This window comes from Oryzias melastigma, linkage group LG3 (genome assembly GCF_002922805.2).
Source record: "Oryzias melastigma strain HK-1 linkage group LG3, ASM292280v2, whole genome shotgun sequence".
Taxonomy (NCBI): Eukaryota; Metazoa; Chordata; class Actinopteri; order Beloniformes; family Adrianichthyidae; genus Oryzias; species Oryzias melastigma.
This window is the reverse complement of record NC_050514.1, coordinates 29,341,553-29,367,069: the sequence shown is the minus strand read 5'-3', so window position 1 is coordinate 29,367,069 and position 25,517 is coordinate 29,341,553. Positions and strand designations below refer to the sequence as shown.

Below are 25,517 nucleotides of genomic sequence, written 5' to 3'. Positions count from 1 at the left end.
TCAAGATAAATAAATACATCCACTTTGTGAATTCAAGAGTTATTAAAAAAAAACAAAACTTCACAATCCTTTATGGAGTATATTTGTACCAGTCAGCAGTGGATGCAGTTTATTTTTACTAATAAAAAAGATTAACCATTCTACTTGTTTTTTAACATATTTATAGCAAAAGAAATAAACACCTTCACTTTGTGAATTCAGAAGTTATTTATTTAAACTTCAGATTTCGTAGCTGCCAGCGATCGGAAAATAACATTGGTTTTATAACTTTGAACTGTATTGCAAAGACTTAAACTAATTTATGTGTCACATTGATTGACAAATTCTTACATTTAAATATAATTCTTTATGTTTCAGATCACAGTCATGCGGAGAAATGAATTTCTCCTCCGCCCACAAGTGCAGCGTGGATCACCATACAGGCAGAGGGATCCAGCCCTGTTGGTGCCTCTTTAAAATGGACTTTCAGACTCCACTGTAGTTTCAAATGCCACAATAATTGGAGAAATAGGGAGGAGCCACAGAGGTAGAGAAGCATATTGATATCAATTTACGTTGATTGGGTAAAATGTTGCTTTTCTTTGCTTCAAAATCTGCTGGACTTGCGTTAACAACATAAAGTTAAGGTAGTCGAAATAATGTCAAAACTAGAGCTAAAACTCCAGTGATAAAGGGTTAAAAATGTTTGCACCCTCTATGATTTTATTCTGTCAATCGTTTCTTCATTTTTGCCAAAAATGCACCTCAAATAGAACTCTCCTCATGTTGTCACTGTTGAACTTCCAACCTCAAACTCTCCAACAGCTGGAAGGTCAGAGCTAAAAGTCAGAGGCAGAATGAAGGGTTAAGACACTAATAAGGCGGGCGTGAGTCTGAGCGCCGTGCATATCTGTGATGATGCTCGGCACTCATTTCATGCTTTTCTGTCTCTAGTGTAACTATGAATCTCATGGTTCACTGATCCATAGCTTTCCACAGCTTAAATATACTGAATGCACCTTGACTGAGTACACACTGCACTGTGTGTATTGAAGTACTCAGTGCCTGTATATCAATATAAATCTTCCTCCAAAGAGAACTGGCTGCTATTGAATTAATATATTTATATATATATATATATATATATATATATATTTCATTTCCTCAGAATAAAAATAATTGTTTCTTTTGGGTTCATTTCAAAATTTTCTCCTGTGGACAATAAGTCATTACACATCAAGTTTTCCATCTTCGTGTTTCTGCAAAAGCGAAAGCGGCCCTCTCATTGAGTACATAAGTGGATCAATGAGGTTTTTCTCTCAGCACAAAGAGCTGATCTTCCCTTCACACTGTACTCCTTTTATTTCCCGTAATCAGCCCAGCGAGAAACTTGACTTTGTCTCAAATTGGGCACAACTTTTTTCTGCCAATTTGGTGCCATGGCAACAAGTGACAGCCAAACAAATTGGCCTATTTTGGAATTAATATTACAATGGAGAAGCACTGGAAAAAGGTAATGATGCAGTGACAGACAATTACAGTGTGGTCACTTATAAAGATCTATGATAAATGTTCTTCCAAACCAGTAATCCTACCGATACGTGAGTCTTATGTCCCCTTTTAAAATGTGATTTACTGTTTGCACTGCAAATGAAGGCTTCTTGATGATCATCCATGTTTGCTTTTTCAATCAAGCTGTCGTGTTTCTCCACTTGATGCAAAGAAGATGACCATATCTGGGAAATCCTGTGTTTCACCTCATTATGATCATACTATGCACATCTTCAGTCAGGTATCACAGTCATTTCTACTCGTCACAGGTCTGGTCAGTTACAACCTTCAACTGTCGTCTGACCTTAAGTTGCTTCGCACAAGTGATGATCATCACCTATTTCGTATTTAAGCTCTGTCTGCTGAGCCTAACTAAGAGTTTGACATTAGGATGCTCTGCACTTCATTCCTCCACATCAACTTCTGGAGTGCGTCTTCCCCATTGACTGTATACTGGAACTGGACTGAGTTAACCTGATGTCATTGGTAGAAAATGGCTCCAACAAAATTAAGTCACTATTTTTTTGCATTATGTATGCTGCCATCTTGGAGATCCCATTAAAGCATCCAATAGGAGAGTTTATAACTTGAAAAACTTGCACTACGGAAAAATTATTTAAAAAAAAAAAATTCGGATTAGCAACATGTTCAAAAAGGTATCAGAGAAAGAACAGTTATTTTGAGCAACATAACTTCTCAATAGAAGTCTATTGGACCAAGTGGGTACTTCCTGTTTAGAACACGAGAGGAGAGGGCTCATTCAGTTTGTTTCTCCTATACAGTCAATGGTCGCTCCCTGATCCAGGAAGTATTTGATGCTCGCCAGAGCACCTCACACCGGTCAGGAGATACAAGAACCAGATTCATCCATTGAACTGTATAATATCTGATAGTGACACTATAAACTCTTGCCTGTTATACTCGATTGCTGCTCTGGTTTGTCTGTTCAAACTTTCAGGGGAGCTCACATTAAATATAAAGACTTATTATGAGAAACAGTTTTGTTTTGTTTTTTTTGTGCCGGTTTGCACGAAAGGGGCGCGCACTGCCGGTTTGTGGAGGTTGTTCAGAGGTTGTGGAGCTCTGATTTAACAGGAACAGTCACCACGTCTAAAAACCATGACATCCAAAACATCGAATTTTGATGCTGAGGTCTTCACCATGCATCTATATGTGACTTGGGATTGAAAATGTGTTGATTTGAGAAGATGTAGGCATTATTTTTTATTACTAAAGTACAGAAAATGGCACCGATTAGGAACTGAAACCATAGAACCACTTTGGCACCAGAACCACATAAAACCCAATCGGTGAGCCGTAGTGTTTTGTTTACTGCTACAGAAACCACATGGATCTTGTTTGTAATTATATAGCTGCTTATATATTCCAAAAAAACCCCACAAAAATAAATAAAATAAATATATGTGTTGTGCGGGTAAAAAATGAGATTCATTGAGGCAATTTTAACCCCTCTAGAACAAAATGGTAACGTTTTCTTAAGAACAGCTCAATAATGCAGACTTGTCAGTTCAGCACATGTATCTTCTGCTTCTGCAGCCAGTCACACTAATGTGAGCAGACTGTGAGTTTCAGTCAACCGTGACGGCATTGGAAGGGCTTTAATGATGAACTTGTATCACCCTCTTCTCTCCCTGATTAACCTGCAATCCTATAAGTATTTGTTGTTAGTTGAGGCATTTTTATGTCCTCCCAAACAAACAAAGAGGGGTGAGGACAGATGAACTATCAGGGCTAAGTTAGGAAAAGCAAGAAAAAAGTCAGAGGTGAAACTCAGCAAACTTACACACTAGTGCAGAATACAAAATGTATGCCACTAAACATGACTATCTCATTAAAACATTTTATCCGTTGTGTAAACGTTGACTTTTTGATGGCAGCATGATTAGGAAGACCTTAACAAGTGAAGCTTTGGCAACCTGGAACCTCAGAGAGGCAGTTAACAGTGAAACTAATTAAATTCCAATGGCTTTAATCTGCATGAATCGGACTGTAAAGTTAGAAATGAGTTTGATGATCCACAGAGTGAGGAGCATTCCGGTGCAAAAAGCAGCAGTGGCGTTGGAGGTGTAGTGATCTTGGATCAGCTCGGTCTTAGTTTAACAAAAGCAACATGACCTGACAAGTCATTAAACAATTAGATTTTCATTCGATTTCTGTGCTGACGTCACAGAAATAAGTCCAGAAATATAACACATTTAGGGCTGAAGTGTAAAACTTTTCCCAGCTGATGTATTTTTTAACACACCATGCTTTCTTAATTCCTTCAGAGTAAACTATAAGATGGATGCACATACCATATTTCTGCCTTTAGTGCGCCCGGCCATCTCTACACTGGCTCACAACGCAAATATATAGGGCATCTGCACGACTGTGCCCGACTGGGGTGTGTGTGAATGTTGTGACTGTATGTTTACTTTTTATCTCTACAGTCTGTTTAGATACAAAAACATTATCGGGTTTGTCAATCGCAGTGTTTTATTGTGAAAAATTGCTTATATTTTCAAAATAAAATCGATTTTCTCTTGTATCTTTATCAGAATAGACCAGACCCCAAAACGATCCGCTGCACGGCGCAAGCCTTTCACACCATAGGTTAACAAGGGCATCGGCCCCCTTTCCGCACCTCTTCACGGCGCTTCTGCGTCCATTGTGAACCAGGCGTTACTCAGAAATGTGTGAACGGATCAAAATACCACTTTAGGGTTCTATATAGTGAAGAATGAACAACATAATACACTTAAGCGCTCAAAAAGTTGTTTTTTCATGGTATGGTCCTTTTAATGACATTTGTCTGTTAAATGCAGTTTCCTTTTAAAGTCAGTTGTTCCAAACTTGGTGGAGTTATAATTACCACCGTGATCCAGAAAGCTTGGAGCAAAATAAAAGTGTTTGCCGCACACTTTAGGTCCAGCCGGCTCAATTCCTCAAATGCCAGAAAGAGTTTACTGTGGTTTTATTGAACATCAGTACAATGCAAACATTGTGGACCACGATAGGAAGTCCTGCGGTCCAATACGACGGTCCCATACGCCCTTCAGGATCAAATGCTCATTTTTGTATTTTTGTTTTGGATGTTTTGAGGAAATCCAGATGATTTTTGGGCTCGGTGGAAAAAAAATGCAAAGTGCAAACTGCCGGGCCGCTCAGTTTGGATCCCTTGTTTACAGTAATTACCCAAATGTCCCCAAATCCATGAGGTAATGATTTATAAATGCTAAAATATGGGTCCGTATTTAAAAATAGAGTAATTTGCTGGAAGCAAATGAAGCCTGTCTTGGCACATACCCCCCCTCCCTTCTTACATATTCAGCACACGTAGTGAAGCCCTAACATTGGAGGCAGCAGACTGTAGCGGCAGAGCGCAGCCTCTGGAGAAGACGCGACGCTGCACTCACCTGTCATTGTTGGGAAATCTGCTGTTACTGGATGCCCTGCTTAGTTGTACTTTAGCGTCTACATTTATGAAAATATCAAAAGCAGGGATTTTTATTTCCCAGTATTGTGAGCATTCAAAGCCCCTCCCACAGATATAGCGCCATCCGGGAGGAAGGCGCTGGAAATCATCTCATGATGCAGTGAAGGTGAGGCAGCACTTGAACAGTAATTCTGATAAAGGGAGCAGAATGGAGGTGCTTAAAATCTCCCCCTTTGAACAGTTCAATCAGCAGAAATGCAAAGCCAGGGAGTGAATCCCGTAAATTGTGTTGGGGGGGGGGGGTGCCGTGCAGAATTCATTTCATCAAAACAGACAAGGAGAAACTTCAAACAGCCACCGTTTCATTATAATCAGGAACGCCGCAAATCTGCATCAAGAACAGGTAAGGATGGCTTCAGGGAGTCGGGTAAAAATAGTCCCCTCTCAGAAAAATGTCCATTTGTGTTCTGTGTGTGTTTACATACACTATTGTTTACAGATGTTTATGCCGTTTTTATTCATCCTCATTGAAGAACTTAAGCAATTAAAGCAGCCAAGACCAAAATAAACAACTCAACTGTTTTTTGAAACAATACAAATACTGTTTAGTCTTCTGAGTGCAGCTTTTTAACACAGTAAAGCGATTAAATCCATTTTTTGCATGTTTACATTAAACATTAAGCGGTATAATGGCTTAAAGTCTCACTCCAACTATATAGTTTTTCTAGTATAAAATCGTTCCCAGTGATCTTTTAATAATAATTATTATAATGAAGCAGGTTTTAGCCAAATACTTTAGAAATTAGCCTCTGAGTTGACATCAGATATGTTGGTGAGGAAGTTAGCCTTGCTAATTTCCCAGCAGTCCTTTGTTGCTTTGATCTCCCACTAGCTTATAGCACCTCACAACTCAAAGCTAACTTAGGGTTGCAAAATGCAACAGTGCAGTTATCCAGTCATATAGTTTTGAGCCATATGTCAGCTCAGATGAGATAACTGAAGACGTTAATGGATCTATTTGTCTGCAAGTTGATGCTTCAGAATTGAAGAGGAGAAGAAAGAATATGGCCCAAATGGCAGTATCTGCGTCGCAAACTTCAGGTTTTTCAAACCTCTCGTTTTTTTCTGCTCCTGATCCAATATTATTTGAATAAAGAAATACTCAGAAATGCAGTTTTAATTGTAAATTATTTTATAAATGTCCTTCATCGAAAAAAAAAAATGCCACAAGAACATGTTAAAAACATATATTTGGATCTTTAAAGCTAAACCAGTCTTCAAAAGTTGCTGTTTTTCACAAATATAAAACAAGATGAGAACCATTGTGTCTCAGAATGCAACAGAAAAACTGTAGCCCATGGATTTAAACTTTGGACTCCCACATGGGCCATATCTAAATTCTTCCCCTTCGCTTTCGACTTCTTCCTACCCCTCCAAATTAAGGGACATTTGAAGCTTTAGTGGTGTCCGCACTCCTTTTATTAAGGGGTAGGGATTTAGCGTTGAGTATCCCTCCGCCTGTAGAGTGCTGTGCTTCAGAGCACACGTGAGTTTTCAGTTAAAGCTAAGTAATTACATTTTGCTTTAGCATGACCTTTGAAAGTTATAAAACCAGTGTTGTCATGTATTTTCCAAGCGCTAACGTATAGATGACCGGCGACTGTTGATGACGCGTCATCAAGTGGTATTAACGTCCGACTATTTTTCCATATCTCTCCATTTTGAGGGCTAAATGTAGGGGTGGGGGAAACAATTGGGAGTCAGCCTCAGTCACCCCGCTGTCCCAAAAGTCAACTGAAAAGTTTCCAACTGATCCAAAATGCAGCAGCCAGATGAAACTGGATGAAGAAATCGCATTTCTCTTCTTAGCTTCCCTCCGTTGGCTTCCTGCTAAATCAAAAATTTAATTTAAAGTTCTTCTTCTCACATATATATGAAACTCTGATGTAGAGCCAGATGATAAGATATGATGGCCAAGCTCCATCATATCCTATGGACCTCATAGTGCCAGTTTTTTTTTCTTCTTTTTTTTCTTTTTTCCATCAGAGCACTTCCTTCTAAGAGTGCAAGACTTCTGATTATTTCTAGAGTTTCCAAAAGAAGAAAAAAGATCCAGAGGATGCAGTCATTTGCCTCCTGCATCAACTTCATTTAAATTAGCAGAAATATTTCTACTTGTTTAATAAATCTTAGGTTCTTTCTGCGCTGTGCTCTTCCAACTTTTGTCCTTTTTACCGTCTGTTACATTGTTGTTGCTAATTTTGGTTCTCCCTGTCTTAAATGAGATGTTCTAGTGTTTTTAGTCTTTTTTTTTTTTTTTTTTTTAACTTTGTCTTATCTGACCGTTTATGAAAGATCACTCTCAGTGGTGCAGTTTCTTGTTAAAATGCAGATGCTTACCATGTAATTTTAATTATTTTCTTTATGTTTACCTTTTTTTTGGATGCCATCCTGCAGGACTTTTATCTGGTTGTACATCTGCTTTGCTCCATTCAGTTTCACTCATTTCAGTGCACAAGTACGAGGCACCCTGGGCAACTTCTTTGCGACCAATAAGGATGTGTACATTGCAGACATCAAACTGGAACAGAATGAAGAGGGGAGCTTTTATGAGCCATTCCTGTTGTGTAATGTGTGTTCCAGGCACCCCTTTATAAAGAGCCAGCTTTCATAAATTGTTACACTTGTTAAAGAGAGATTGGGGAAATAAAAAGCCTTTTAGTTGGGTGTCATCTAGACAGATACTGTTCCTCTGGACTTTTGGGTTCAAACACGATCTGGACACTTCAGTTCCAGCATAGACAGCAAGCAGCTCCTGGTACTAATGCCAATTGGACCGGTCCAAGATCAATGAGGCATAGCAGCTTGAGAGAGTTAGAGAAACGTTTACTGTAAAGTCTTCTCTTCCAATATCAGCTTGTTCAGTTGGGAGTCCAATTCTTCTCACTGCATCCGTGTGCGTTATTTTCTCTGGCACTTCAAAATACAGTGAAATGATATGTTAGATTGCAAGTAACAGAACTCACAGCTCATCAGCTGATCCTTAACCATGCTCTGATTGAAGAAGCTATCAATTCTACATTTAGAAACACATGCTTCCTCTGGGAAATTATATTTGTTGGCAACCTTGACAGAGGAGCGGCCATGCTAACCATCTTTTGTGAAATTGCATTGAAAAATACAGAAAATATTAAGTAAAAGTAACATTATTTAGAGTTATGCTGTGATTATTAAAAAAAAGAACAGTTTATTTTAACAGCTTTTTATCAATGACATAAATATTGACCAACAGATTACATGGTAGAATTTTTGGCGCAATGCCCCATACTGAGTATGTAACTGTCTTGACAGCCATTTAATTGATAAATCTCTTTAGATGTATTTGTTTTTTTTTCATTATAGCTGGTTTATTTTCTTCCTTCAGCCAATGACCAGGTATTACCGCCATTTATTTGTTAAATGTATCCATAACCACCTGTTTAAGCTATAACAAGCTTTAACTACAGTGGTTTCTTGCTGCAAACGTGGTTCCCCTTTTTGTCTTCTCGCTGTTTTTACAGATTTCTTTAGAGAATTTATGTATGCTTTTTTTAAGAGTGTATTGTATTCTGTGTCCTAATTGGTTGTAGAACTTTTGATTCAATCTCCTCACTCTGTCTCCAATATAGACTGTGCTCAGTCTTCACATATATCTTCAATCTCTATCAGGGCTTTGGCTACTTTCTAATATGCTGAACTCATTTTTCTATGAAGGTATGAACTTTGAGAGTTTAAAGATCCACTCCAATGAAAATAGTCGTTTTTTGTGTTTTTCTCATAGAAGGGGACCTATATAAAATAACATACAATTAAAATGTATGTTTCGGAGTTTTTTTACACTCATATTGCCTTGGATCAGAAAACTGGATGCTAGAAAATGCTCAGACTAATGACTCAACTTCTGAAATGGGCGTCTCCTCTCCCTCTTAGGTGTGTGAGACATGATGAGTGTTCAACACTCTTTCTGTGGCGAATTATGATTCTGGCTCTTAACTGTAAGACTGGATTGATGCAATATTTCTCGCCATTATTTTTACGTCGCTAATGTTAGCTTAAGGCTTTTAGCTCGCGCATGAGTACGCAAAAAGAGCTCCCAGCAAGAGGGAAGGGGGCGGGGTTGTGCAAACAGTCCTACCCACAAACCAGAATTCTATCTCTAATGAGTTACTTCCGGTGTGCATAAAAAATGTATTTAAAAAGCTTTTTTAAATTTTGGCTAAAAACTGCATAATTATAATAAACAGTTCAATTTAAAAAACTATAGATGGAGTGGGACTTTAAATAAAAGAGAAAAGTCCAATAATTTTAATGCATGTAGTGAGAGTTTTGTGACCTTAAATATTAGTTGTAAAAAGAAAAATAAAGAGGACTATGTTGATTTTATCAATTGTGATTTATTTTAGAACGAAACTCCCGCGAAAAACAAGGCATCACTACAGCAAAAGAATCAGAAGGGAAAAGGCTGAAAACAACAAATGTATGGAATCATCCAAACAAAATGATGGAAAAAAACATCATTAACTCAGGCATTTACCTGCAACATATTTCATGTTTGGAACTCATGTGTAATTAATGCAGAACAATATTGGGCCCAGTCATCCATTTAAGCGGAGAGACATGTGAGTCATTGTTCCAAGACACGGGAGAAGCCTTCAAGCCAGCGTCCTGATTATTTTTCCAGATAGTGATGAAGACGTTCATTTAAACTGAGTCATGTAATGAAAATTTTCGTCAGAGCAATGAGACGAGCCGAGAGACGGGAGCTGCACACTGCCACAGGTAGACTGGAACCTTTTAGCCACGATTCTGTTTGCTTATGATAATTGTGGCGATGGAACATGGCGTAAACAAGATGCAAAAGAAGAAGACAAAGGAGTTTTGAATTCCCATGGAGGAAAGTTTGCTGCTTGTTCAGCTGAAGGTACACAAAGCTAACCTGCTCTGGCCTATCACTTTATGAAATGCCTCTTGCAGAAATCGATAAAATGTTAGAGTTGATTAAAAAAGCAATAAAGACACCCGGGGGTTTTTCTCTCAAGACCGCTTTGAGACACATTTCCAGCCGTCTTTGTACGAGAGTTTATCCAGCAGGCAAGTTAGCAAAAGCAAACGTGGAGTATACTTGTGATCTGTTCTGCATCATAAAGCTGCAGCGTCTGCAACAGAATAATCTCTACTCTGTTCACACACATTTACCAGTTCGGTTTTTGCCTCATCTGAAAAATAATGATGGTATTCAGAGTTGGGGTAAAGAAAAAAATCCAAATGGCATGGCTTCTTTCCTCAAAGCAGAGCTCCAATAATCCCTTGCTGTGAGGCTCTCTGGTCATAATCCAGATGTCTCAGAAAAGTGATCAAGGCGTTCCTACAATATGCATCCAAATCCACTGCAGCCCGGAGCAGCAAGCCAGACCCTAGTGCAGCACTGGGCTGCCGCAGTCCCCATTCCTTCCCGCTTGTCCCGAGGACTGGATTAAACAATGCTTGCTTCAGTTAATTAAAACCTTTTTACTGAGCCGAAACCGCAGCACAGCGCTGGCCCCTCTTTGTGGCAAAGATTGTTTCTTACCAGCCGTCATCAGAGACAGCAGTCAGGGGACTTGTACAAAAATGGACACTAATCTTCAGCAAACTGGTTGTTTGTGCAGTCACTTCACTTATCATCCCAAAATGGTGCAGAGACTCCTGAATCACGGTCAGTGCGACCCATTTCACAAACAGCAGCTTTTACCGAAGACTTCGACATCTTCAAGCACCGTCCTCTACAAGAAAGATTAAAAAAAATATCCAACTTCAAAGACTATAAAGGCCGTTTAAAGACGCACTCAGATAAAAATTGTGTTTTTATTTATTTATTGCTACGAGGCATGCTAATAAGTGTTCATGACATAGATTGTCAGGTAAACAGTGTGGGAAGAAATATGTATCATATTGTTTTTATGAGCCTGCATTCATCCAACCACATTTTAATGAGCTTCTGTTGGATCGCTGCTCCACTTTTGTCCACTGATGACTGGTTACGGTGCCCGTTTTGATTCAGGTATTTTGCTCTCAAAGTATTCAGACTGAAGAATCTCAGCAAATCGAAGATCAGTCCGATTGGAAACTGTCAGGAGTCAGAGCTCTGTCTCCCTCTGGTCACCAGGGGGAGCCATCTCTTGGGTACTAAACACACTACATCTCCCAGCAACCCCAGCACACACTACCTAGTTCCCGCTCAGCTAAGACTCTTTGACAATCACCCACATGATGTAAAGCACTGCACAGAGCCTCACTCAGTGTGAAGTATTGTTTGTGCCACCTTGCCTCCATTACCGAGAGTTTTGATATTTTGTTTACCTGACCGTGCTTTATCTCTGATTGCTTACGGCCTGCTCTGACCCTTGCCCGGACTCTGACACCTCTACTCTCTTCTTTGATGCTCCCATGCTCTGGATTGCCTCTGCCTGTCTGACCCTGATTTAGCTTCATGGACTTTTAGTTGAGCTTAGTTCCTGCATGTCTGAACTAATAAACCTGCTGCAGGAGGAACCATCCATCTGCCCGTTTGTGACAGAAACGGACAGAGACCACCATGAAAGATGGGTCCGAGAGTTCTTCCTGGTACCGGACCAGAATTTTCTTAGGTGTATTCAGACTGAAACTTTGTTCCAGATTATTGAGGGAAACAAACGCTGGTTCACTTTAAGGGGCCAAATGTGTCTAGTCTGAAAAAAAATCCAAAGCTTAAAATAGATTTTCTTTCCTCAAATCGTTATGATACATAAGTGGATGAAAAAATACCAATTAAAGAAGAAAGTGTTTGTGATGTAGAAAATAGGCTGGGCGGAGCTCCTGTCATGGTTCTGCTCTGCTCCTTCACCCCTCCCTTCCTTCCTCCACCCTAATCTCACTCACCTGTGCTGATTAAGCTCTCATTGTGCTCCAGCTGGTGTTCACACTATTTAAGGTCCTCAGTTTCACATCCACCCTGCCAGTTCGTTGAATCAGTCACGTTCCAGCTTGCACTTCTAGTCTTTTCATGTTTTTGACCCTTTTCTGGCCTGGTAACGAGTTTAAGCCTGTCCCCTGTCTGGAGTTTTTCTGCCCTGGTTTTTCCTCCTCCGTTTCCATCCTGAAGAGGCGTGACGTTTCCAGTTCCCTCATCTCAACACGGAGTAAAGCTGCCCCAACACTGGTCTTCACCCTCCGGTGGATTCTCCTCCTGTACACCGCAGCAGTGGAGGAATCTTCCATCATTCCTGACGCCATCCGCCCTGCACTCGGACGCTTCAAAGGCTCTTCTCTCACGTCTGCTTCTGGAGTTCTAAGTAAGAGATCACCATCACCCCAAGCGTGGAACCAGGATCTCCAAATAACTCTCTTTATCTGACTTTCAGGCTCACCTGTGCATCTGGCGGCCCACTCAAATATTCTACCTTCCTAATAAACACTTTAATTGTGACCTGTGTTTGCTCTGTTTTGGGTTGTCCTCCTCATTCCCTAACAGCTCCATGCTTCGCTCCACTTTTAGATGACCACATCCATGTTCGTCTTCGTTTTCCTTGTCTGAGCTGGTATCTGTTTTAAAACTATGCGACTGGATAGCTCCGATATTGCTCGCTGTTTTTGTTGCAGATTAGGGGTGTGACGGGCTGTAAACTAGCAGGAACGTAAACAGAGAGCTCTCAGTTGTGGGTCACGCTCAAACTAAAAGGTGAATTTCTAATGAGCTACTGCCGCTCTGCAGAAACTATGTCCAAGAAAAAGACACTTAAAAAAAAAAGTTGTTTAAGAAGTGCTTAATCCTAATTAAAATTCCACTAAGAACACCTTAAAAATAGCTCATAAGATGATGTGTGTAAAAAAGCTAAATTTTTAAGATATGGTTTCAGCTTTTGCAGTACACCTAGATAATGGGAGTAAAAACATGTACTCAACTATGTAACTAGCTACAAAAACATGATGAAGAGCATATGAGTGAACTGTAGAAACAAGAAAAAGGCAGAATGTCAGAAATCCAGCAAACCTGACGCGATTTTTGCTGGAATTCATCTTTTAATGGAGAAATGTCAGCATGAAAGTCAACATTTGTCCAATCGTGTCATCACAAACGATGATTGGTTTGAAAGGTTTAAATCTACACCTTACCTCCAGTCAAATATCAAATTAAATGTGAGCTTGAGAGGACTAAAAGCTGGAACATCCCCTGCATCAGCCTCCATTTATTACAGCTTGACACCGCTGTCCGGTATCAGCTTATAAATTATCCACATCTCTGAGTTTGTCACCATGAAAAATGCTGCATCGTTTGTTAATTGAACTTCAGAGCTTCAATGCAGTTCACTTTATGACTTGCTTAGATGATCAATGTAAGGCTTCATCCCTGGTAACTTTAATACACCAGACAGTGATCGATGCGTTCATCATGCCCCGTGGTTCCATCAGGGTTTCAGTGTTGGAAAATGTGAACACCGGCGACACAGCATCCTATCCACACTTAACAGTAATAAGGAAGCTTTCATTCTTTAAAAATCTTCGTTCTGTGGCTCTGGAGTCATTTAGACTCAGTTTGCATCTCGATACTCCTGGGTATGGTTACTGTGGAAACCAGGAAAGCAGCAAAAACTGAAAAGCTAAGCCGAAGTGGCCAAAATACAGACGATGTTTGTCTTCACGGAGAGAAATGTGTGTAGATTTTTCCAGTGGTGATTGCATAACAATCTACTTGTTCGCGTGTCCCACGAGATGTCCGGGCATCTGGAAATCAGTGACCCCGAGTGTCAAATGAACGCGCTCTGCCAGCTCCTGTTCTTTCTCTAATCAGACGCATGAACAAAAAACAAAACGCCTCCAATCCTCCCAATCACGGAAAAACAAGACATAAATTGTGACGAACTGTTTCTCCTTGATGGCTGAAATAAATTGGTCTGAAGGACACCGAGTCTTCCTGTCCCTCAGACGTTCAAAGAAACCATGAATGAACATTTCTGTAATTGCAGGCGGGGGTGTGAATAAAACAGATTGACGTCACGGCTTCTTTGAATGATGAGCTGCTAGTCTACAGAGAATCTTAGTCACCAACTCCACAGCTGAAGCTAAACAACGTTTACAGAAAGAGAATACAGTAATTAGTGAGAGTTTTCTAACTAACAAAATATTATACAACATTCTATTTGTAATGTAAAGTAAAAAGAAAAATCCCAGTGCTTTCTTTAACAAACAATATTTATGAAAGAAAATGGATTTGGAAGACATCTTGTTAACCATTTCACTTTCTTCTAGGTCATATGACGAAATCTTTACCTGACAGGTGTGGACAACACAACTCATAATAACTTTTTTTACTTATGCACACACCCAACACTTTTCTTTACAAGTTGTAGAAATGTGGAGAACACTATAAAAAGGAGAACTCCTGTGATGTTTTCCTGGATCTTTAATTTGATTTTTTTAATGGAACTGCTCCATCCAAAGTCTCTAAGCTTCACTGATTTTTGAAGCTGGCTGCATGTATGGATCCACAGCTACAGGAAAGTCTGTGCTCCAAATGTTGTTGCTGCAAAGAGTTCTGTTGAAACAGCTATGCACTTCAGTTCAAGCAGAAATACCCCACTTAATTAATTTCATTTCTGGTCACCATGTTCTTTTTGAGTACGGGTTATTAGTCCAATGAGAGTTATTTGCCATAGAAAAAATAAACTCATCTGATGCTTTGAAAATACAATTTGGAAATGAGTCCAAAAGTTATCAAGCAGAAAAGCTCCCATCATAAGCATGCAGTTTTGCATTAAGAAACATGTTTGAAAAGGCTTTGAAAAAAATAACTTTTCAAGAATGTAAACATAACTTTGCTTCTTAAAGTAAAGTAACAAATATTTATGAATGTTATTAGTTCAAATGATGCTGTAAATCAGATTTAAATGAATTAATTATAATTATTTTTTAATTTACGTGCAACCGGCTCAAAAAACTGATGGAAATTCACATTGGTCACATGTAATACGTGAAGCCAAGATTTACATTGCTGCATTCCCTGCGCTTATTTTAAGTTTGTCCAAGGCTAAATGTTGCTATTGGTATTTAAAATTAGTGTTAAATTCCTAGTTGTCACAGGTTTAGGTGTAGTTTGTCCTCGACCCACAGTTGACCCATCCCCTAGAGGAGAGGTGAGCTGCAGACGCCGCCATTTAACCCCATTCCTAACCCTAAATCCTAACCTTTCCTCCTTGTCCGTGCGGCCAAGAAAGGAGTATTTCGAAAATTATGCAGAAATTGCCTTTTTTTGGCATTTTTACTTTTCTAAAAACTTCAGTTACTTGTGTAAAATATTTCTCTCTTGTCAGCTGTGGCCAAATTCCCTCCCTAATTGCTAACTACAAAAAAAAGTACAGGACTATCCAAGTGCCCTGGATTTAAAAGCAATTTGGACACCATCCTCACTACTTCTTTTTTAAGCAAGTATGACATCACCAATACAAACATTTTATGTCGCCTATTTATGAATAAACTGTTCTAACAATGAAAATGTTGACGGTTTATTGAAAAATTACATTTAAACACTTTTTTTTTGCAAAAATGGTACATTGTGATCTACATTCACCAATGTAGTGAGCATCAATGCACACTGTTTTTTTGCAAAGACTTCTGGAAAATTTCAAGGGCTCTCAGTTTTGGAATTTTAGATTCAGACACCACTACAAAATAGCAAACACACTAGACTACATAGTGCACTATATGGTGAGTAGTGAAGGAGTTTAGACATAGCATTAGTCTGATTTAGCAGCCAAAATAGTGTTGTGACACCTTCAAAGATCAGTAATGCAGATTTTTATAATTATTGTGTAAAAATTTGACTCATTTTTTTGACTCATTTTTGTCTAAACTGCTTTAATGTGTGGAATATAAGTAGTTGTTTTTTTACATTTTGCAACATAATGGAGCTGGTTGAAAATGAATAATCGACAGTGAGCACCTCAGTAAGTCATTCTAAAATAAATAATCGTGTTAATTCAACAAGGAGGCATTTTCCAATGCTCGCCAAGGAGCTGCGTCCAAATGAATAATATTCCAGAGGCAGTCGATTGGACATAATGACTTGACCAATTCCCACAATAATGTCAAGAATTGCTCATAAAAGCGTAATAAGAGCAGATTAAAGCAGTGGAAACAATCTTTGCATTCTAGGGAAGTGAGTGTGTTATGCATGGGCTTTCATAAACAAAAAAGAAAGCAGTCTTCTTATCAGTAAATATAGCCGAGGCTTATAGAGGAGCGGCTGTGTCAGCCAGCCTCACTCTCAGCGTGTACAGTGGCACGAGCACAGCTGCAGTCTCTCTGCAGAGCAAAGCAAGGAGTCAGGCGTCTCTCTGAATGACAATGATGAATTCAGGTGGACGGACCCTGTGTTTTAGAAACATAACCCTGGCAGGTGACATCCAAATCATCGCCTGCTCTCACCGGCAGAAATGAGCCTGCCGACATTCACAACATGAATAACAACTCCGCCGCCCAGCCGGAAAGATTCCTCCCTGGCTCGGTTGCAGCTGGCTCCACTCAGCGGGCTGCAGGCTGGGCTGCCTCCTTCCATTAGCCTGGAGGAGCCATTTATCCCATCACCACAGCGCTGAACAAGAACAGCGTCACCTTGCCACGCGTCACACGTGGGAAGGCTTTGGCCGGGCGGCGTCTCTCCAGTCATTTCAGTAATGAGAATTGGTTTGAGATGTAAAGCTTATCGTGTGGAATCTGAAACACGTGTGAAGCAGAGAGGAGAGGTGACGACAGCTGGAGACGACAAACTAACAGAAAACCTGACGCAGAGCTCAACATGGATGCAGCTCGGTTTGGCAAAACCTAAAGAAATTCTTAGGACTTTTTTTTTAAAGATGTTTTTAGCACCATATTTTAAGTACCAATCAGTCCTCAGGATGAAACTTTTTGTAATATTAACTTCTCTAATGTTAACATAAAAAAAATAGCTTGGAGTCCAATAAACTGCTAAATCACCTTCTGTTTATGTAAACGGAATAATTTCAAGCATATAAATTAGAGAAGTGGGAATGTTTTTGTTTGGAGCAGAAGAAAAGCTTTTAGCTTTTTTACTTTAAGGTGTTGTAAAACTTCATTTTTCCGGCTGCTTCATTGCCAGTAAAGCATCTGTTGCCAGATGCAGTTTTATTTCTATCAGAGCCGTGTTCTACACAAGTGTTTTCACTCATCTGGATCTGACTATAAACACCATATTTTGGATGCAATAATGTGACATATCTTATGATAGACAGCAGTTCATTTTTTAATCGTCACTACAACATTTTTAAAAAGTACAACTATGATACTATGATAAGATTCACAACTAGAAAACATACATAAAAAGTCCATCATTCAGCCAATAAAATACAAAGAAATAACCAATTAGTTTGCAGCTAAAAGTTAAAGTCCTACTCTTTGTTCTCCACATTTGACCCATCCCCGGGGGAGCGGTGAGCTGCAGACACAGCCGCACTCAGGAACCGTTTGGTGGTTTCACCCCCCAGTCCAACTCTTTAGTGCTGAGTGTCAAGCAGGAAAAGGACAAAATATGTTGTTTTATTTGTAATAATTTCATTATTTTGCAAAATGTCCTATGTGCTTTGGAACAACTATTATTTTTTATTCATGAAGCACTCTCTGTCAGTGTTTTGGGTTGTCAAAGACTATGATACTTCCTGTAAAAAAAGACTCAGATAAAGGGTTGCAACGGGTTTTGGTCCAGAGTGCTCCTTGTAATCTTTTACGTCATAATTTAGACATTTGATGCTTGTTTGGAAAGATAACAAAATGTTGTTTGACACAAAATCATAGAAAACACAAAACAATACATAAATCTGTTTTTTAATGCCTTTTTTGCAAGATAAATATTTCAAAAAAACAACTTCTGTAAGGATTTCAGAAATGTGTTAAATATTTTTGCATGTATTTTTCCTTTTTTATTTTATTAATTTTTTTATTGCCCATGAAATCACTTAATTTTTACTACATGTACCTCTTTTTACTCCTCTTAGATAGTCCCATAACTGTGGAGTGGTCATTTATTGGCAGTCCAGTCTGCAGGTTTAACAGGGCATCAGTGACTGGGTTATATTTGAGCTCAAAATGTTGTATGAGCTTCTTGTTAAATATTCTTTATAGAAAGTAATGGACTATTTAACAGCACAGAGGCTCTTTAGCAGTTTACAGCACCACACAGTTTTTGTTTTAAAGGCGATAAAGCAGACTTTGTGCTAAATTTTACTTTGAGGGAGAAAAATGAGGAGGATATTTTAAAACAAGGTTTGCAGGTGGCTGCTATGTTACAGAGCGCTGCTGATGGTAAAAGTGTAACATGGAATCTCTGACGGTTTTAGTGGTTAGATGAAGGCTGATGCAAAAAAAAAAAAAAGAAAAAAAATCCATCTGTTGAAGTGGTGATGTGGTGTAACACCAGACTGAGTCACTCGGCGACTCTCAGCATCTCCCAGCATCCCCTTGGCCATCACTGTCATGCGCAGCCACCTGGGGCCGCCATCTTGACTTGTTTTGATGAGGCTGGCTGGTCGGAAGGAGGAGCGGGGGCCAGATGGTGCTGTTAGACTGGTTGGGGGGACGTTACTGGCATCCAGCAGCATTTCCTTGCAAATTTCATACAGCGGGAAGCCACCTTGACCCAGCCAGGGCTGCCAGATCTTAATTCCCATCACCCCACTGGAGACAGAAGGCTGGACGCTGCGGTGAAAGCGGCGAGGACAGCCCAGACTCCCAGCAGCCCTCTGCTCATTGGCTGGATTGTTGCCAAACACGAGTTTGGGTCTGTAATTTGGCCAAATTTATCCTCAGAACCAAAAAGGGACTCACTCTGAGCACACTGATATGGTTTCAAATAAATGAAATAGGGGAATAAAAGTAGACATATTTTTTCTTCTTTATATATAAATCAAATACTAAAGTTACAAGACTAAAACAGAAAACTGTAGATACAGTAATTATGTTACGGTGCAACCAGCAGAAAAATGGAGAATATCAGCCGATAAAAGCTCTGCACTGAACGTTGAGACATACTTTGACATGCATCCATCATACTTTTCCAAATCCTCTCTAACCGCCAGACACCTGACAGCGAGTCTTTCAGTTTTATTTCAAAGATAACCTTTCTTCGAATGTCTAGCTGGAGAGTTTTCGGCATGAAGAGTGGAAAATGACAGTTTTTTTATGGTTTCTGATGGTTCTCCAAGACTCAACAGTTCTTTGAATGGAAAGCAATTAAAGGTAAAAGGGAAAGTAAACCGTTATGTTAAAAAGAAAAGAAATTCCACTAAAATATTTTATGATTCCATTTTAAATCATTACAGAAATCAGAGTGAGTTGATACATGTTGAGTTTAGCCAGTTTCCTTCACTCTTGGGTTGTTTTTTCTTGAGTTATTCATTTTGGGATATTTTTGGGTTACTTCTTAGAGCAAAACTCTTTTTTAGAGTTAAAGTGGTTCCTTTTTAACCCACTTCATGTTTTTCTTTAAAATATCCCAAAGAGTTATTCCCTTTATAACTTTGAAGTTGGGTTAAAAACAACCCATTTTTATAACATATTTTCAACTGTGGAGATTTTGGTGTGTTTATGCCACCCTGAAAGCACTAAACAATGTTTAACTGAGCCAATCTTCACAAGCCTTTTAAACAATATTGGTGAATAAGTAAGAAAGGTTGTGAAAAATCACTGCATAAGTGTTAGAAAAAAACATGTTTTGCTCCATCCCCCTAAGTTTTCCTGGAACGCACAAAAAAACATTATGTTCACCTAAAAAATGTGTTATTTTGGTGAAAAATGACCTTTATAAACAGGAAAATAACCAGAATATTCTATGTAATACAGAATTAAAAAAAAAAACCTTTTTGAGAAAAGAAAAAAAATATTTAACAATAAAAGGTAAACTGTCTGCTTTTTACCTCCATGCAATCAAACTGGACAAATAAGAACCTTCAGATCTGAACTATTCTAAATAACTTTAAAGGACAACCTGGACAAAAGTATGTAACAAAGTGCAATTTTATTGAGGTCTTTTCTCCATTTTCAAGTCATTTTTAGACCGTCATGCACACAAAAAAATCCATGGTTAAAACAGTGACCTTGTTTTTTAAAGAAACAAAAGCGGCTTTCCCTAGGCCACTTTTATTTATTTATTTATTTTTTATAACCAGATATCTCGTTATTACAACAAAACTAAATTTGTTTTCTCGTTATAACATATAAGGAAGAATATACTGTAGCTCACTGAGACACACTTTATTTTGTGGTCCCAAAATGAATTACACAAGAATTGGATTCAAGATAAAAAAAAAGGTGTTTTATTTATTTTATTTTTTTAATTATACTTAAATTGAGTTATCCACCAAAATACGATTATTTTGACTAGTTTTATAGACTAAAATCAGCCTTTTGTTTGCTGGATGGCTTCATTTCTAATTGTCCTGCTTTTGGACAATGCCAGTTCTGTTAACCAATCAGAGGTCAGGAGAGATAGAAACAACAGCAAATAGGGATCAAACTGACTGCCAGGCTGTGTCACATCCTCGTGTTGAACAGACCTCTAAATGTTTGTCCGGTTGATTCCTGCTGAAGTCAGCAGAAAGCCTGTCAACTGCTTTCTGAATTCCTCTTGAATGGGGGTGCTTGGACTTTTCAGTAGTGGTTGATTGGTTTGGACTTATAGTTGGTCATGCATAACTAATGAGACCCACCAGCATTTTTTTGTTGACTTTTGTCCATAACTTCCTGAAGCTTTGTCCCTCCAAAATTGAGGACTTTTTACAATTTGTAAAGACTGCAATAAAAAGCTTGAAGTTTAAGCTCAACCTGTAGAGACAAACTGAAGAGAGTGTGTGCTTTTCTCTCAATAAATATTGGAATTATTGCCTGGAGTTTCACTTGTATGAGGAGCAACACATATTGTTAGCTGGGTTTCTCTGGATGATGGGATTGCATCTTGAAAAACTCACATCACTCTCTCCTAAAGTAATTATGTCTCAGGTTGTTCCACATGTAGGAAAAGAAGGTATTCCTATTCTTTCACAGCAGGTATCTCTCACCGCTGCAGAGTATGAAAGATTTGTTTGACAGAAATATGTAAATTGTCTTCACATGCACAATAATTCTGAACTTCTTTGTCCTTTTAAACAACCACATCAGTTTTAGACTTCTTACCTTGAAGCTGTTAAACTCTGAAAAAGGTAAAATCTCTAAAAAAGAGACATCTTTGGTCTGCACTGAGCTTGCTTGATGTGAAAATCACCTTGAAGGTACAGATCTTTTTTTGAGTAAAAAGCCTTAAAAGTTTCAAGGTTAAGTGTATAAATCAGGCCTTTACTGTTTTACTGTTTGGTTTCTTCTTTGGTCTGCTAATCTTAAATTGTGGATACAAGTAGTGCTTCAAGAATTCCTTTAAAATCCTACTCCAACCATATTTTTTCCACTTTAAAATCGTTCCTGCAGTGATCTTCTATTTATGATTTTGTTCTTTAGTTTTTATGAGTTTAAGATGCTTCTTTTGTCTATTATGATGGATAAAATTCATGCCCTTTGAGTTGATCAATACATCTGTATGGGTTGATAAAATAAAAGGCCACTGTTTTGAATGTGAAACTAAAATGTAATATTATAAATTCAGAATTTTTTTAAGCGTGAAAGCAAAGTACTGAGTAAGATCTTCTCCTGCAGATCATTTTGAAAAATGTCATTACATTTGGTTGCTACTTGGTGTAGCTTTGTGTATTATCTTCAGAAACCCAACTCTTATTTGTTAAGAAGAACGGATGATCATCTGAAGGCACAACAACTCTGAGGTGAACATTGATAAAACCTGTCAGTCCAACTCGACGCTCATCCCCTCACTGACCTACTGCTCCACTTACATTACGCTGTTGCTTTTCTTTTCATGTGCTGCTTCTCCTTGGGGTGAGGTATAAAAAGGGATTAATGCGTTGAGCATCAACAGTATAGGATTAGAGGAAGGAGCACAGAAGCGAGACCTCTGGCTGTACAGGAGGCCGCATGAAGCTGGTTTGTATTATCACACAGAAACACCATCCAAACCAGAGGCCAGGGCAACCCTCATCAGCTAGCCAGCAAGCCAACTGTGAAGCCACTGAAGGCGATGCCAATGCTTTACTCATTGTTGACACGACTTAATTAAAGTGCCACAGCTTTGGTCTTCTGTCTTCTTCCTTAATTGGATCATTAGCAGAGCTGATTTAATTACATTGCGAGCAGAAGTGTTTGAATTTAATCTGCGCCCAAAGTTGGTTGAAAACCAAAGTTTATCAACACCGAGACGGGCTCGCCCTCATTATCGCCCCCAAAGAAATGCATAAATAAATGGTTGCATAAAAAATGAGGTGAAGTGTGTTTTGAAAAATATCTAGTTACACAAATATTTAATCCAAATTATAATTTAAAAAAATTAAAGACATCATATTTTTAGATAAAATACTTTAAATAAGTAAGATCCAATATATTTATATATTTAATTTAATTATTATTTAATCTCATAATTGTGTGATTTTAAGGTTTCTGTTTCTGAACCAAAAGGGAAAAATGACGAAACTAGTTTCCCAACCAGTTCTGAGACAAAATGATCCGATTTATCTGTTTATATAATATAAAATGGGATTTTATTGGAAGTTAAATATTTTAGTCATTTTTATTCCACACTTTCATTTTTGCTGTTGCTGGTGATTTACACAGAGGACAATTTAAATGAAGATAAATCTATTTGGTTCTGATTTCTACTGCAGCGTTTGGCTGTGAGTCTTAATTTGAAAAATTAAGTTAGGACATCCGAAAAAAAATTATATATATATATATATATATATATATATATATATATATATATATATATATATATATATATATATATATATATATATATATATATTGACTTTTTTCACAGAGTTAGAGGAGGAAGAAGAGGGAGGCCCAGACAATGATGCTGGAGATGCAACATCTCAGCATGAGAAGAAAAAGAATAACAGTGGATGGTTTAGACCGGTATGATTTGCTTCTTCTTGTAATTATAGAATCATAGGATAGTTGATGTATTTTTGTGCTTTATAAATTAACATTTTACAAATTGCAATTCGTATACTTGCACTTTTTTCCTAACACAATGTTTTGCAATGAGAAAATTGTGATATAAATAGGGCTATAATGGGTCTCTGGTTATCCAAACATTCAAGTATGAAGTAAAGTTTACGATCTTAATAAATGTATTCCAGTATGCTAAAAATACAGGCACACTGTATTTATTGCTCTAAAACTCTGAATAATGTTGGATTTTAAGTCTATAACTTAAACAAAGCAGAATGTGTAGTACTACTGACACCGGACGTAAACAAATCTTCAAAATAAAGTGTCAGTGAAGCGTCACCTTTTCAAAATAAAACTACCTGCCACACCTGCCAGGTGAGGCGAAGGCCTGGAAGAAAGAAAAGGTGCAGCAGTTTCAGATGAAAGAACTGAGTGTTTTCTACTAATTTAAAATTACATCCTTATTGATTCATTATTTTTGTATTTTTTGGTTACTGTTCAGGTTAATCAGGAAGTTAACAAAAAAATGCTTTTAGAGTTTAAGATCTCTTAAAACGACAAACACCATTTGTCTCTATCTAAATCTGTGTGTTTTATCTGTTTTATTGATTCTCCTGTTCTAAAAAAGGGTGATTTCAATCAAATAATTTTAATGTTCATACATTCAAAAAGACAGGCAAATAGGAACTGTAAAAACATATTTAATAGTAATAGGAATTGTGGTTTGATCTGTGAATCGTTGGGAGAGAAATAGCAAAACTAAATTAAAATAAAAATTTAAATAGAATTTTGTCTTTACCTCTGCCCACAGATTCTTGTGTCTCATAGTTTTAATTTATTTTTGAGGGGTGAGCGATCCAAAAAAAAATGAAGAAAACACTTTGAAAACACTAAATCATTAGAATCCTTAAAAGAATGACGAAAACAAAGTATTAGCTCAGATATTTCTCTGTTGTTTCATGATAAGGAAGTTAGAATGTTCTCTATTATATTGTTTTCCTCTTGTTTTTATTCATGTATTGAACGTGTGATTAACTCGTGTCTTTGCTGTGTTTTCCTGTTTTACATTTTGTTGCTTTTCACGTTCCGTAGATGAAAACAGGCCCTCCAAACAACTGTTTTTCTTTGAGGAGCTCAGTAAAGGACATACTTTTCAGAAACTCCACAGCATGCTGCTTCAATGTAAAAACAAGCAGAAGATGGAGAAAAAAAAGCCAACGTGTTGCAACCTTGTGTCACATTTTGCATTTTGTAGCTGGGCAACTAATGAAGTCAGAACCAGCAGAGTACTGAAGAGCCTCTTTGTATAACAGTGCAGCGGGTCCATTTACATACTTTCTAAAGAAGAGAAGAATTCATGAGTGCAGTGGCTGCAGATCTTTGAATTGAACCTCCTCCCATGCACACAAAATATAGTTATTCAAAGAAATGTCACACTTCTCTGTATTATGCTGTCTCCAGTCATCAAGGCCGGTCTATAGAGAATGTGCTTCATATTTCCTATTCATCTCATCTGTGTCAGCAGGCTTTCATATTCCAGTTATTTTAGCGAAGAAATACGCTGGAGCCAGGCAACATGTGGGCGCCGTCATTAATCACAAATGTAGTTTCTTTTGCACTTTTAGAGCTGAAGTGTTTGTTTAAAAGCCCCCAAATTGCAGCGTCGCTACCAAATAATCCCTGCAATAAAACGGTGAAAAGAATCTGCTGAAACACAGAACGACTCTTCCTCTTTTTAGGACCAAATTTTATGCAACACTATAAAAAAGTTCTGTTTCTCAATCTTAATTAATGTATAGTTAAGAATTAATAAAGCGTTAATAGCCCTGTTTATGCATCCCTTTGCATTAATAAGTGAATTATTGAATTCATTGGTTAGTGGTTAACTAATGTTTATTATTTACAAAAATTAAAACATTAACTTGTGCTTCATAACTCTCAACATATTTAATGAAAATTAATGCATTAGTGGCTGTTAACTCACTTTAAAACTTATTTAATGCTTAATTATACATTAACATTAAGTAATTGATTTTTTTTTTTATAAAGTGTTACTGGATTTCTGCTCTGACCATTTTGCTGCTCAATTTTTGAAAAAAAATAAATAAATAAATAAACAGACATAGGTCATTATTAGTTTTTATTTTTTCTAGTTGTATTTTTTTTCACAAGAAAAAAAAAACAATACATTTTAGAACTATTTTTTTTTTCAATTTTACAAAATCCAAAGGACCTTGGCATCTATGTGTTTTAATCAGGGGCATCTCAATGTGGCGTGATGGCGGGGTTGATTGATTGAGTTTCCCCAAATTGTATTTCATCACTTCAGGATCAAGCCAGGTTCCACTTTGGTTTCTATTTCAATTTACGCATTGAGTTTTATTTATGTGCCATTTCATATTTTATTATAAGATGGTGAGGGGGGGGGGGGGGGGGG

The 25,517-nt window shown here is 37.9% G+C and overlaps 1 protein-coding gene and 1 long non-coding RNA gene across 7 annotated transcripts in view; one reads left to right on the top strand and one right to left on the bottom strand.

The window, feature by feature from the left end:
- Positions 1–25,517, bottom strand: part of ntrk3b (neurotrophic tyrosine kinase, receptor, type 3b) — a 280,707-nt gene that overhangs the window by 157,589 nt on the left and 97,601 nt on the right. The window lies entirely within an intron of this gene.
- On the top strand, positions 11,832–12,449 carry LOC118598603. Its single transcript, XR_004947642.1, has 2 exons — positions 11,832–12,315; positions 12,385–12,449. It is a non-coding gene; the product is annotated as an uncharacterized LOC118598603 (long non-coding RNA).